Source organism: Ascaphus truei, chromosome 6 (assembly GCF_040206685.1).
Source record: "Ascaphus truei isolate aAscTru1 chromosome 6, aAscTru1.hap1, whole genome shotgun sequence".
NCBI lineage: Eukaryota > Metazoa > Chordata > Amphibia > Anura > Ascaphidae > Ascaphus > Ascaphus truei.
The window spans coordinates 8461373-8476161 of record NC_134488.1 but is presented as its reverse complement, the minus strand read 5'-3'; the positions used below and the strand labels follow the sequence as shown (position 1 = coordinate 8476161).

The following is a 14789-nucleotide window of genomic DNA, read 5'->3' as shown; positions in this document are numbered from 1 at the left end:
GTCCTATTGCACCCTCTTATATGCTATTATTGATATTTGTATTGGGCTGAGCGGTACGGTCACCGCAATTGGTTCTTGTCTTCTAAGTGACCAATTTTTTTTGTTGCCTGCCTCTACTTCTTATTTCTCTTTTGCCTTTTTTTAAAGCATGGTTAGACATTAACTTTTTTCCATTTAAATACTTCCCTCAAGATAAAACCAGATTGTTTGCAAGCTGCAGTAGCCCTACTGTATGTGGCCTGACAATATTCCTATCAAATCTAATAAAATCTTACATAGATTTCTTACGCAGACAGCCACAAAATTGTGTGTTTTAAACAGCTCTGTGTATTATTTTTCAATGTCACTTGCTGTTATCCTACATGTATTAATTTCCCAACTCCTCCAAATGCTTCCCATACCCAAATGCAGATTGTTTGCAAACTCAAGTGGGGAAAAGGCAGTCAAAATTGATGCAATAACTTTAAAGGAGAACTCTAGAACAGATTTAACACATTTGCTGCCAGAATTGTGCTCCCCAGTGATACAAATCGATAAGGTTGGTGCCCCACTTCTGTTCAGATCATGTTCACTGCTACTATAGACTGGTGAATGGAATCCCCATAGAAAATAACCAAAAATGGATTGCCTGGCCAAAACAATGCGCATCATTGACCAGACTGGATTTCAGATAATAGAAACAGTAGAACAGCTCACCTTTGTAGTTTTTAAAGGTAAAGTGTATTATACAAAATACATAGTTAAGCAAGCATCAGCTGTCCAACATTTTGGCCCAAACTGAACCTCCTTTGAGAGGGGAGCAAAACTATATATCTGGTACCTTCGTTATATCATTACTTATTTTGTCTAATACACTCTTTTGCTTTGAAATTACAAACGTGCAAATTCTCTTGTCATATATTGTTGTGGAATTCCTCGAAGACCCACTTACAGTATAGCACCAAATGTATCTGTCAACAAGTCCATGTAATTATTTAAGTACACTTTGTTTTCTGTAGTTTGTGTATGCCCTGATATTTACCAGCATTTTGGAAATATCTTAAATGATTAAGTTATGGTGGGTAAAAAAAGTGACAAAAACCCTCCACAGTAAAGCATATAGCAAATGGAAATGTTACTGTATGTTAGTCTGCATGTCTTAGGCTGCGCTTATAGTGCTGGCGACGGCGACGCGATCCATGCCGTCACCATTAGCGAAAGTTGTAATTAGGTTTTTAGCGACGTTGCTGGCGACAAGCGAAGGGTTGTTACTAAGGGGGAGGGCCACGCAATTTGATTGGTTTAGAGACAGTCGCATGTGCACCTCAAAACTGGAACAACCTACCAGAGACTCTCACATCCACCACCAGTTTAAGTTCTTTCAAATCTAAGGCTGTCTCACACTTTAATCTGGTCTGTAACTGTTTCATACGCTCATCTTATATCTTATATATACTATATTAGTGAAAGCACTGTATGTTTGCCTGCCTGGATGTCCGGTGTCCCTAGCGCAATCTCATTGGTCCCTTGGGCCGCCCGCCCCCGCACACCTCTCATTGGGCTCACACACTCACACCACCCCCTTGGCCCGCCCCCCACACCTCTCATTGGCCTGAGGCGGAGTGACGGGCCAAAGGTCCAAAAAAAAAAAAAACAAACACACACACACACACAGTCACACACTCACACAGGAGGGGGGGTGTTACATACATTAGCGGGGCTCACAGTGTTACATACATTAGCGGGGCTCACAGTGTTAGCAGCACATCTCCCGCTCTCTTCCCCACCGGTCCCGGAGGCTCCGCCTCTTCCTCCGTCTCTCCCTGTTTCCCGCGCTTTCACCCCCCCCCCTCCACGTGGGAGCTGCCGGACGGGTGAGTGAGCGGCCGGACGGGTGACTGAGCGGTCTTCACGTCCCCTCACCCCCCTTCACCTCCCCCCACTCACTTCCCCTCCACCCCCCCGGCGCCGCTACAGTCAGCGGGGGAGCGGAGTGATCACCTCCCCTCACTCCCCCTCCACCCCCCCCCCCCCCCGGCGCCGCTACAGTCAGCGGGGGAGCGGAGTGATCACCTCCCCTCACTCACTTCCCCTCCACCCCCCCCGGCGCCGCTACACTCAGCGGGGGAGCGGAGTGATCACCTCCCCTCACTCACTTCCCCTCCACCCCCCCGGTGCCGCTACACTCAGCGGGGGAGCGGAGTGATCACCTCCCCTCACTCACTTCCCCTCCACCCCCCCCGGCGCCGCTACAGTCAGCGGGGGAGCGGAGTGATCACCTCCCCTCACTCACTTCCCCTCCACCCCCCCCCGGCGCCGCTACACTCAGCGGGGGAGCGGAGTGATCACCTCCCCTCACTCACTTCCCCTCACTCACTTCCCCTCCACCCCCACCGGCGCCGCTACACTCAGCGGGGGAGCGGAGTGATCACCTCCCCTCACTCACTTCCCCTCCACCCCCCCCCCGGCGCCGCTACAGTCAGCGGGGGAGCGGCCACAACACGCTGCCTCCCGCCTCAGATCCACGTGGGAGCTGCCGGATGGGTGAGTGAGCGGCCTTCCCCTCCCCTCACCCACCCCTCACTACACTTCCCCTCCCCTCACCCACCCCTCACTACACTTCCCCTCCCTTCCACATCCCCTCCACCTCCCCTCACCCACCCCTCACTACACTTCCCCTCCCTTCCACATCCCCTCCCCTCCACCCCCCCTTCACCTCCCCTTCACCTCCCCTCCACCCCCCCTTCACCTCCCCTCCACCCCCCTTCACCTCCCCTCCACCCCCCCCTTACCTCCCCTCCACCCCCCCCCCCTTCACCTCCCCTCCACCCCCCCCTTCACCTCCCCCCCACCCCCCCCCCCCTTCACCTCCCCTCCACCCCCCCCCCCTTCACCTCCCCCCCCTTCACCTCCCCTCCACCCCACCTTCACCTTCCCTTCACTCCCCCTTACAACCTCCCACCACCTCCCCCCCTTCCCACCTTCCCACCACCTCCCCCCCTTCCCACCACCTCCCCCCCCCCCTTTCCACCACCTCCCCCCCCTTCCCACCTTCCCACCACCTCCCCCCCTTCCCACCTCCCCCCCTTCACACCACCTCCCCCCCCTTCTCACCACCCCCCTCCTCCCCCCTTCCCACCACCTCCCCCCTCCTTCCCACCACCTCCCCCCTCCTTCCCACCACCTCCCCCCTCTTCCCCCCTTCCCACCACCTCCCCCCTTCCCACCACCTCCCCCATTCCCCTCCTCCATCTCCCCCTTCCCCTCCTCCATCTCCCCCCTTCCCCTCCTCCATCTCCCCCCTTCCCCTCCTCCACCTCCCCCCCCTTCCCCTCCTCCACCTCCCCCCTTCCCCTCCTCACCTCCCCCCTTACCCTCCTCACCTCCCCCTTACCCTCCTCCACCTCCCCCTTTCCCCATCCCCGCTCTCCCCTCTTCCCCCCCTCCACCCCCTTCCCCCCCCTCCACCCCTCTTCCCCCCTCTTTCCCCCCTTTCCCTCCTCCCCCACCTTTCCCCCCTTTTCCCCTCCCCCACCTTTACCCCCTTTCACCCTTCACCCTTTCCCCCACCCCCCCCCTCCCCCCTTCTCCTCCCTCCTCCCCCACCTCCCTCTTCCCCCTTCCTCTCCTCCACCTCCCCCTTCCCTTCCTCCCTTCACCCCCTGTCACCCCCCCCCTTCGCCTCCTGTTACCCCCCCCCCCTCCCTTCACCTCCCGGCAACCCCCTCCACCTCCCGTCACCCCCCCTTCACCTCCCCTCCGCCCCCCCTTCACCTCCCCTCACCACCCATCCTCACCTCCCCTCCGACCTCCCCTCCGCCCCCCTTCACCACCCCCCACCACCCCTCCGACCTCACCTCCCCTCCTTCAACGCCTTTCGTCCGCCCTCCCGCCTCTGCCTTTCGCCCACCCGCACTTCTGCCTTTCACCCGCCCACCGCTCACATCCCCGCGCCACACAGCCGCCGCACGCACTAAACAGACCTGCCACACTCGACACACACCCGCCGCCTCTCACCCACCCCACACACTCGACACACACCCGCCGCCTCTCACCCACCCCACACACTCGACACACACCCGCCGCCTCTCACCCACCCCACACACTCGACACACACCTGGCGCATCCTGCCCCTACGCAACAATATCACTGACCAGCTGTCACCCGCACTCGCCACACACCCGCCGCCTCACACCCTAGCAGGACACACGCCTCACATTTTTACATCACTTATGTCACCAAAATATACATTGTACTGTGGTGTGTTTACAATAAACCATTTTTATACAACATCGTATTACATTTTCTTCCATCTTTCTTTTCAACATTATTATCCAACCTTTACAACAAATAGTCACCTATTGTTCCACCATTTATAAATAATACTACCTATTACGCATTTACATCCCGGGCAACGCCGGGTCTCTCAGCTAGTAATATATATTTTCTTTAACTGTGCATGCAATGTCTTGTATATAATGTATACCCTGTTCATTTATGTAACTGTATTTGTAACTATGTATTATTTGTCTTAACTCTGTGCCCAGGACATACTTGAAAACGAGAGGTAACTCTCAATGTATTACTTCCTGGTAAAATATTTTATAAATAAATATTAATAAAATGTGGCGACTGTCTCTAAAAAATCAAATGTACCCGGCTTCAAAATTTTTGGTCGCTCCGTCACCGTTGCGCTTCTTACTATAAGCGCTTGCGACGGAGTCAATGTATTTGTTTCGGAGCGATGTCGTGTTCCCATCGCAAGGCACTATAAGCGCAGCCTAAGGCCGCGCTTATAGTGCCGGCGACGGCGTCGAAAACAAATACATTGCTGCAGCCGCGTGCATTTATAGTGCACGCGACGGCGACAAGTGACAGAGCTACGTCGTGAAAACCCGACGCCGGCAAAATTTGATTTTTCAAGGGCTGTCGAGTCACGTGACAGCCCTTGAACAAATCAAATTGCGGGAATCCCGCAATGCCGCCGACCGTCGAATCATAACTTTCGTCGGTGGCGACGGGTGACGTCACCCGTCGTGTCACCGTCGGCGGCATTATAGGCAAAGCCTTAGACAGGACTGCATCCCTGCCTTTCACCGTTATCACCCAGCACACAATGCTTCCACTGCAGCAAGGGATTCTGGGAAATGACATGCAAATGAGCACACAGTGCCACTTTTTGCTTCAAACCATATAACATGGTCCCCTGTAAGCTTATGCTTGCTGCACTTGCTGTGAGTTCCTCAGTATTAGGTGATACCTTTTTTATTTGGACTAACAATGTATGTCATAGGATAAGCTTTGGAAAGCAAGCTTTTTGCTCGTCCAAATAAAAAAAGGTATCACCTAATACCGAAGAACTCATTTATTCTGCACTATCGCAGCTGGAATAACACAGCTATTTCTGTTTTATTCATAAAATATATATATATAATATTTTATTTAAATCACTTGGACATTAGGATCCGCGAAAAGAAAATGGAGTTATAATTAGGAAATTATGTCACGTCTTTTTATTGATGACCAATAAAATAAGATATATATTTGGTAATTGGGGTGGTACGTGCTGCAAGTAGTATAGTTCAGCTCTGGGGAACCCCCTTGTTCAGACAGATAATAAACAATATAATTTTTTTTGTGGCATGCTGTTTTAAAAACCAGGTTGAATCTGTTGCATGAATGAATGTCTTCACTACCTCTAGTATTACTTTCTACAGTTCACCAGTGTGTACTTCATAGTCATACTATATAAAAAATAAAGTTGAAGTACCAGAGTGACCCTTGTTAGAGATGATATTTGCTGTGCTATTCAGCCTGTGACTGGCTTCTGGTTACGCAGAGGCTTTAGTTTATTGGCTGGGTTAAACGCTCCTTTATGTCCATAGTTTACTTGCAGTATAGCTAGACACATTATGGTTAGAGAGAGTGTTTCAGTCCCCATTACCCAATAACTTTGGAGAGAAAAAAAAATATCACATCCAGATGAAACTTGGCAGAATGTTGTGATTGAAAGCCATATTTTTCTCAAAGTTGGCTCAAATTTCATCAGTTTTTTTTTTAAATATCCCATCTTAACATATAACAGTTGTTCATAAATTTCAGACATCTGAAATAATTTTTTATTTGTGTCATACTGGTTGTTATAGTGCATCTTCTATCAGCGTGATCCCAAATTCTATACCACTTTAGTTATACATCATAATCACAAAAGATGTTAATATTTTATGACATGCTGTTTCTCAATGATACTCAATGGAGTATGGGATACATTTACTTGATTGTCAGCTTAAACAAAGTTTAAAAAGCATTTTTAGACGTTAAGCTGCAAATGACAATATATTTCATTAAAGCATGGGTGCGCAAAGTTTTTTTTGGCTCCGCCTCCCCTGTGTCTCGGTCCCTGCGCTCACGCCCCCCCTCCCGAGTGACCCGAAGGTCACGTGACCCCGCAGCGTCATTTGACGCCACGTTGTCATGGCGACATGAGCAGTAGCCGGCAGAATCCCGGTAAGTACAGGTTGCAGAGGCCTCGCGCGGTCCCCATGCATTTAATTTAAATGCCTCGGGGAAGTGCGCGGGGCCCTCAGTTTCCGCACCGCTGCTTGAATAAAGCATAAACTCCAGTTGCTTAAACACTGTATTTAGAAACAAGGTTATCTAAACTGGCACTAACCTCAACCCCATATTTAATGTGGTGGAAAATTGGGTTATACAGTTAATGATGCAGTGACCTCCCATTCACTAGAATGGAAGTTACTGCATTGTTAACTGCATACCCCTGCTTCCCATCACATTATATAGTGGCCAGAATGAGATGTACCACCTATAATTAAATCTAGCATGTTTGATGTTTAATTTATTAGCTAAAATTAGGATCACCTAACATGTTACCATTTTATTTTGCTATAGAAGCACCCTTTTGGGTCTAAATTTTTGGAGGATAATGACTAGAGATTTAAGTAATCATTGTGAGAAGGAAATGTTTGCCTATGTAAGATCCTCTGAATAAAATGTTTTCTTTGTTTTTAAAGTCCTCTGAGTCCCTATTTTGTGCTTCTTTATCTACTATTGAACTTGATTTGGTGCACTCAGGCAAACTAACTGTTAGTGGAGTGCTGATATGAGATCCATTTAATTGTATTTGAGATACTCAGTAGCTGAGGAGACCATATAAATATACAATTCTGTATATGAGTTGGTTTTGAAACAAGAGTTGAAGATGAGAAGAGACAAGCTTGGTGGAGGGTAATAGGAAGGCGTTCCAAAGATAGAGGGCTATTAAGAGAGGATTGGGCCCGCAGGGGTGCGCAAACTTCCTGCGCTGCGCCCCTCTGCCTGCTCCTCTCACGATCGCACCCCCCCTTACCTTCAATGGAGCGCCAAATGACGCTGCGGTTTCATGTGACGTCACTTGACCCGCGGTATCATTTGACGTCACGTCTCCATGGTAACGGGCGTCATTTGACGCTGCCTTTGCCATGGAGACGTGTGGACAAGAACCGGTAAGTAAATTTACAGAGGCCACGCGCTTTCCCCCCCATAAAGTCTCACGCCCCCCACCCCCGGTTTGCGCACCGCTGGATTGGGGCACAGGAAGGAGACGCCTTTCTACAAACTCCTTTGTATAGTGACATTCTAGAACGGATGTGTACGTTTTAGGAGGCACATATAATCTGGTGAGTAGTGCAGAATTGAATGGAATATCAAGTCGGATAGTTAGTTGAGTGCCGGGCGACGTGTAGCAGGGAAGCCATCCAGTAGATTGTTACAGTGTTTCAAGTGGATGCAAAAAAAACCAAAAAGACTAACAAAGATCTCTTTGAATAAGTAAAAGATAAATATATTAGGCCACAAGCCCCTATCCTTACTTACACGAAAATAATGTCCATAGAACATAACCCACATAGATACCGTTCTGGTATGGATCACGTCGTGATGTTCTGTTTCTCTTCCTAGTGGTAGCTTGTCGGGGTCTGCGTCTCGGGAACACCGCAATCACCTGCAATCGCAGGGCTCCCCGCGCCGTGACCCTGTAGTGACTCACATTGGGTTTGCATGGTGGCGTTGTATCTTTTTATCTGAAGTTTGCAAGGACTGTAAGGCCCGGGCCATAGAGGTGTGGGGAGAGCGGAGGCGCACTAACGCTGAGGCTCGCCTGCTTCAGTCAGTGCGATTGCACGGACTTGCAGGCGAGCCAGCGTGCGCGAAGGGAGCCGGGGGGAGGTGGTTGGAGGCGGGGCAGTGACGTCGCTGGGCCAATCGCCCGTGACGCACTGATGTCAATGTCACGGCGCCGACGTCACGGCGCCGTGACATTGACGCTGCTGTGCTGTGATTGGAGGTTTTCAGCCGACAGCGCGCTGAAAAACAGCTTGGCGCTCGGCTGAAACCTCCAACTCGTCAGCACGCCTGCGGACGCTCGCGTGAGCCCCCTCTCAAGGCATCCTCATTGAGGATGCAGGGGCTCAGCGCGGAGCGTCCGCACGCCTCAGCACGGCCTGTCCGTCTATGGACTCGGCCTAAGACTTTTCCTGGCATACGGCCAGAGACGACGCTGTGACGTCAGAGGCGAGCCATCAGTTGTGGCAGGAACCCTGAAGACACTACAGGATCACGGCGCGGGGAGTCCTGCGATTGCGGTGTTCCCGAGACGCGGACTCTGACCGGATACCCCATACAAGCTACCACTAGGAAGAGAAACAGAACATCACGACGTGATCCATACCAGAACGGTATCTATGTGGGTTATGTTCTATGGACATTATTTTTGATGGGAAAGTGTTCTTTGCTGTGGTGAACTTACCCTTGTATTCCTTTGATGCTGCACTGAAATTTTTTTACATTTACATAAATGCAGAACCTTGAGGGGCTGAGGATCCCAGCCCTTTGAAAACAACACATCTGACCTTCTTCATTTCAAACTGTCTGGACTATTTGGTAGAGCAGTGGTTCCCAAACTTTTTCGGTTCAAGGCTCCCTAAGGTGATCAGGATTTTTCCACGGCGCCCAAAGTGAAGACAAAGTTGTATATACATACCTAACAGTTGCAGTGCGCAGTTGGTATGTCTCTCACGCAGACTCTCGCTCTCTCAGACACGCTCACGCAGACTCTCTCACTCTCTCACTCACACACTCTCTCTCTCTCTCTCTCTCTCTCTCTCTCTCTCTCTCTCTCACTCTCTCTCTCACACTCACACTCTCTCTCACACTCTCTCACACACTCTCTCTCTCTCACACACTCTCTCTCACACTCTCTCTGTCTCTCACACACTCTCTCTCACACACTCTCTCACACTCTCTCTGTCTCTCACACACTCTCTCTCTCTCACACTCTCTCACTCACTCACACTCTCTCACTCACTCTCTCACACTCTCTCTCTCACACACACTCTCTCTCACACTCTCTCTCACACTCTCTCTCACACACACACACACTCTCTCTCTCTCACACTCACTCTCACACTCTCTCTCTCTCACACTCTCTCACACACACTTTCTCTCTCTCACACTCTCTCTCACACACTCTCTCACACACTCTCTCACACTCACTCTCACTCTCTCACACTCTCTCTCACACACTCTCTCTTTCTCTCTCTCTCTCTCACACTCTCTCTCTCACACTCTCTCTCTCACACACACTCTCTCTCTCTCACTCTCTCTCACACTCTCTCTCTCACACTCTCTCTCTCACACACTCTCTCACACACTCTCTCTCACACACTCTCTCTCACACACTCTCTCTCTCACACTCTCTCTCTCACACACACTCTCTCTCTCTCACACTCTCTCTCTCACACTCTCTCTCACACTCTCTCTCACACTCTCTCTCTCACACTCTCTCTCACACGCTCTCTCTCTCACACTCTCTCACACTCTCTCACTCTCTCTCACACTCTCTCACACTCTCTCACTCTCTCTCACACTCTCTCTCACACACTCTCCCTCTCTCTCACACTCTCTCTCACACTCTCTCTCACACTCTCTCTCACACTCTCTCTCACACTCTCTCTCTCACACTCTCTCCCTATCTCTCTCACACACTCTCTCTCACACACTCTCTCTCACACTCTCTCTCTCTCTCACACACTCTCTCTCTCACACACGCTCTCTCTCACACTCTCTCTCACACTCGTCTCTCTCACACTCTCTCCCATTTCACACCTCACGAGCCCCCATCCCATGTATTTCTCTCCTTTCCGTCTCACCCTCCCGCCTCGCATGTATTTTTCTCCCCTGCTTCTCACTCTTACTCCCTCTTTTCCTCACTCACCCCCTCTCTCCTCTCCCTCCGTCAATTACCCCACGCTTACATATAAAAATTACCCCAACACCCCCAATACATATAAACATTACCCCAACACCCCCAATACATCTACAAATTACCCCAACACATAAAAATTACCCCAACACCCCCAATACATATACAAATTACCCCAACACCCCCAATACATATACAAATTACCCCAACACATAAAAATTACCCCAACACCCCCAATACATATAAAAATTACCCCAACACCCCCAATACATATAAAAATTACTCCAACACCCCAATACATATAAACATTACCCCAACACCCCCAATACATATAAACATTACCCCAACACCCCCAATACATATAAACATTACCCCAACACCCCCAATACATATAAACATTACCCCAACACATAAAAATTACCCCAACACCCCAATACATATATAAAAATTACCCCAACACCCCCAATACATATAAACATTACCCCAACACCCCCAATACATATAAACATTACCCCAACACATACAAATTACCCCAACACCCCCAATACATATATAAAAATTACCCCAACACCCCCAATACATATATAAAAATTACCCCAACACCCCCAATACATATATAAAAATTACCCCAACACCCCCAATACATATATAAAAATGACCCCAACACCCCCAATACATATATAAACATTACCCCAACACCCCCAATACATATACAAATTACCCCAACACATAAAAATTACCCCAACACCCCCAATACATATATTTACCTCGGGGATGATGGTCAGACCGGTGGCTTGCGGGGTGGGGGGGGGGGGGGTGGGTGATGCGTGGGGCCGATGCTGCGGGGAGGGGGTATGCTGAATGGCCTGGTCCCTGCACGGGGGAGGTCAGTGCTGCGGGGGCCTGTGCCACGTGGGGGGAGGGCCGGTGTGCTGCGGGGAGGGAGGGCCGGTGTGCTGAGGGGACGGGGGGGGTGTGAGGCTGCAGTGCTGCTGGGAGACATCTGTCTCCCGGTGCTGCTCCTCCAGCGTGCGCGCCGGGCCTCCCTCTCTCTTACTTCCGGCGCTGCCAGGGAGACCTGGCGCCGGCTTCAGAGGTTTTTTTTCCAGAGGTTTTTTTTTTTTTAAATGAGCTAGCAGCCCTTGTTTCCCGCTGCTGGCGGCCCTGATCGCGGCGCCCCTCTAGCCAAGCCGTGGCGCACCAGGGCGCCGCGGCGCACACTTTGGGAACCACTGTGGTAGAGCACTCTTAATCTGTTTGTTCGCGTTTCAGGTGGGAATTGATTTAGGGCATTGATATGTCAAGTAACACCTAGTTTAATATAATCGTGGGAAAAGGTTCATTATGAGCACTTTAAGAGCAAAGGCAGAAAATAGAAGTACGTTTGTTAAAGCCTGCAAAATTAGTCACAATAGCTTAATGATTTATTTTTTTAACCCTCTATCATTTTTTTTGACCGAAATACCTTACATTACCTCTTTTAAACATTTATCTTGGTTCTATACATTTATTGTGCATAGATTCAGTTTACAAATTAGATACTAATGGTTTAAAAATATGGATGCAGGCACTCTGTTTGGTTTATCAGTGATGGGAATTCAGGCGTTCGAATACCAACAAAGTCAAGAGACTGCACAGCATCGCAGTTCCACAAAAAGTAACGCTAGCACACTAATAATAACAAAAAAAAGATGTAGCCAGTTCAATACTCCTCATGGCTGAAAATGCAGGGGACGACGACACTTCAAGCATTCCCTGGGCTGGTGAAAAAAGCCATAGGCAGTTGGTGAACTAATATTGTGCTTTAATAATCTTCCCCAGTGTCTCCCCCCCCCCCCCTCCCCTAGCCCCCACACCCAATCCCCTCCCATAGCCCCAGGAAAGTTGGTTTGGCTACATTTGTATAGTCACAAGAAATGACATACACCATATCAACGTCATTATATTGATACATCCGTTAAGATATTTACAATAATCATTATGTTGATATAATACATCCAATTACCACATTTGCCCTATACTATAACTAGTGGTGGACACAAATATATATAAAACTTGGGAGTCAGACACACTTATGATCCCATCTTCACAAATCTTCCACATCACAAACATGGTTTTCTGCGCACATGACACACTATTTCCGGGCAATATTATTTTGCGGTCCAAAATTATTTGTGCAGCCCTGCTTCATTGTCTAATACTGTACCTTCTTTTTCAGAAAGCAAACAATGTCTTGCATTCAATACTTTGCTGTGTCCAACAACAGAAGTAAAGTTGGTTTAAATTGGTACCGATGCTTTGATTAAATCATTTTACAGTAATCCAGAGTAATTTGTGAATGATACATTTACAATCTGGAGTAAATTGTGCAGATAAATATATTCACATTGCAAGAAGTCGTCTATGTAAAAAGAATTGACGGGCTAGCTTAAACAGGTTAGGAATGCAATACTTCCTCATATCTTATTTCATATATAAAATGTTCTATTCCACCTGGCATTTCTGAACTGCATTTACTCCTCAATTCAATTCTTTCCACATTTGCCATTTTTCGAACTGTAATAGTTTGAAGCCTCACACTTCAGTTACAGTGCAAGCCTTCTATGTGCAGATATTACTGCAAACACAAAGGAGAAGTCTGCCATGACATTCCCCTCAGAGAGGTGCTGATTCCCAATGCATGTGTGGTGGTACATGGACATTCGGTTCAAGTGAGAGTGCCCACAAACAGTCTAGTTAAGGAGGGTGTGGAACTATGGCGTAGATCTGTTGAATCTGTGATGTGGCCTCTAATAGCTGTATAATCTGGCTCAATATTTAAATCTGAGTCTTGATGTGTATTTGTATTTAATTATGGCCCCCGCGTAAAACTGTCACCAACTTTTGTGATGATGATCTTGCAAAAACACTCCTGCTACCACTAAATAATCATCATTTATTATTTATAAAATATTTTACCAGGAAGTAATACATTGAGAGTTACCTCTTGTTTTCAAGTATGTCCTGGACACAGAGTTAAGACAAATAATACATGTTTACAAATAAAGTTTCATAAATGAGCAGGATATACATTATATACAAGACATTGCATGCACAGTTTAAGATAATATATATTATGGGCGTATGAAACAGTTACAGACCAGATTAAAATGTGAGACAGCCTTAGATTTGAAAGAACTTAAACTGTTGGTGGATGTAAGAGTCTCTGGTAGGTTGTTCCAGTTTTGGGGTGCACGGTAAGAGAAGGAGGAGTGGCCGGATACTTTGTTGAGCCTTGGGACCATGAACAGTCTTTTGGAGTCTGATCTCAGGTGATAAGTGCTGCATGTGGTAGGGGTGAGGAGCTTGTTCAGGTAGCTGGGTAGCTTGTCCATAAAGAATTTGAAGGCAAGACAGGAAAGGTGAACTTTGCGCCTAGACTCGAGTGATGACCAATCTAGTTCTTTGAGCATTTCGCAGTGATGTGTGTTATAGTTGTATTGGAGAACAAAATGACATATTGAATTGTAGAGGGTGTCAAGTTTGCTAAGGTGGGTTTGGGGTGCTGAGCCATATACTATGTCTCCATAGTCAATAATTGGCATTAGCATCTGCTGTGCGATACGTTTTCTGACCAGGAGACCTAGGGAGGATTTGTTCCTGTAAAGTACCCCTAGTTTGGCATAGGTCTTGGTTATCAGGGTATCAATGTGCATCCCGAATGTTAAGTGGGAGTCAAACCATATGCCCAGGTATTTAAAACTAGTAACAGGAGTTAGGGTGGTGTTAGTGTTGGTTCTAATATGGAGCTCAGTCGCTGGAAGCTTTAAAAATTTAGTCTTGGTCCCAAATACCATTGTTACAGTCTTGTCAGTGTTTAAAAACAGTTTGTTTTGGGAAATCCAATTTTCGAGTCTGAAAAAGTCAGACTGAAGTATGTGTTGAAGGTCAGAGACGCTATGGTTTTGTGCATATAGGATTGTGTCATCTGCATACACATGTATTGAGGCTTCCTGACAAGCTGTGGGAAGATCATTGATGAACACTGAGAAGAGTAGGGGCCCCAGAACAGAGCCTTGCGGGACGCCACAGGTGATATCCAGGGGGTTAGAGTTAGAGCCTGAGATGGACACATGTTGGGTTTCTAAATAAACTAAAGCACAGGCAACGAGGGCATAAGGGATGTAGTTTTATCTCTTTTTGCACCTGGTTTAATTTGTGGGGTGGCATACTTATTGATAAATGTTGTTTTCACTTTGCAGATTACTTCTCGGTATCCAGGAATGGATGTAGTTCTGTTGATCTTCCCCTATGGGCCCCAGTGACTGGTGCAATAGAATGAGCTGGTATTTTTAAAAGCGACATTTTAATGTTAGATTGAGTTTCAACTCAACACAAATTGGCAGGCCACCTTCTTTCTGCCAAACCTCTTCAATGTTCTATACGCCGGCATTTAAAGGATTTGTATTAAAAACCCAGTCCCAATTATGTACATATATTTGAATTGCAGTAATGTTATGACCACTCAGTAATGTAACACGTTTATATACGTTTCAAATTCAGACTCAAAATA

At 47.9% G+C, this 14789-nt stretch overlaps 1 protein-coding gene across 6 annotated transcripts in view; it reads left to right on the top strand.

Moving 5' to 3' along the window:
• ZBTB44 (zinc finger and BTB domain containing 44) overlaps nt 1-14789 on the top strand; it is an 81378-nt gene that overhangs the window by 28551 nt on the left and 38038 nt on the right. The window contains exon 1 of one of the 6 annotated variants that reach the window (XM_075603358.1): nt 14540-14562. The exons of the other annotated variants lie outside the window; for them this stretch is intronic. The gene's annotated coding sequence lies outside the window, so the exon portion shown is untranslated. Of the gene's footprint in view, nt 1-14539; nt 14563-14789 lie in introns of those variants that run through there. 6 annotated transcript variants of the gene reach the window in all.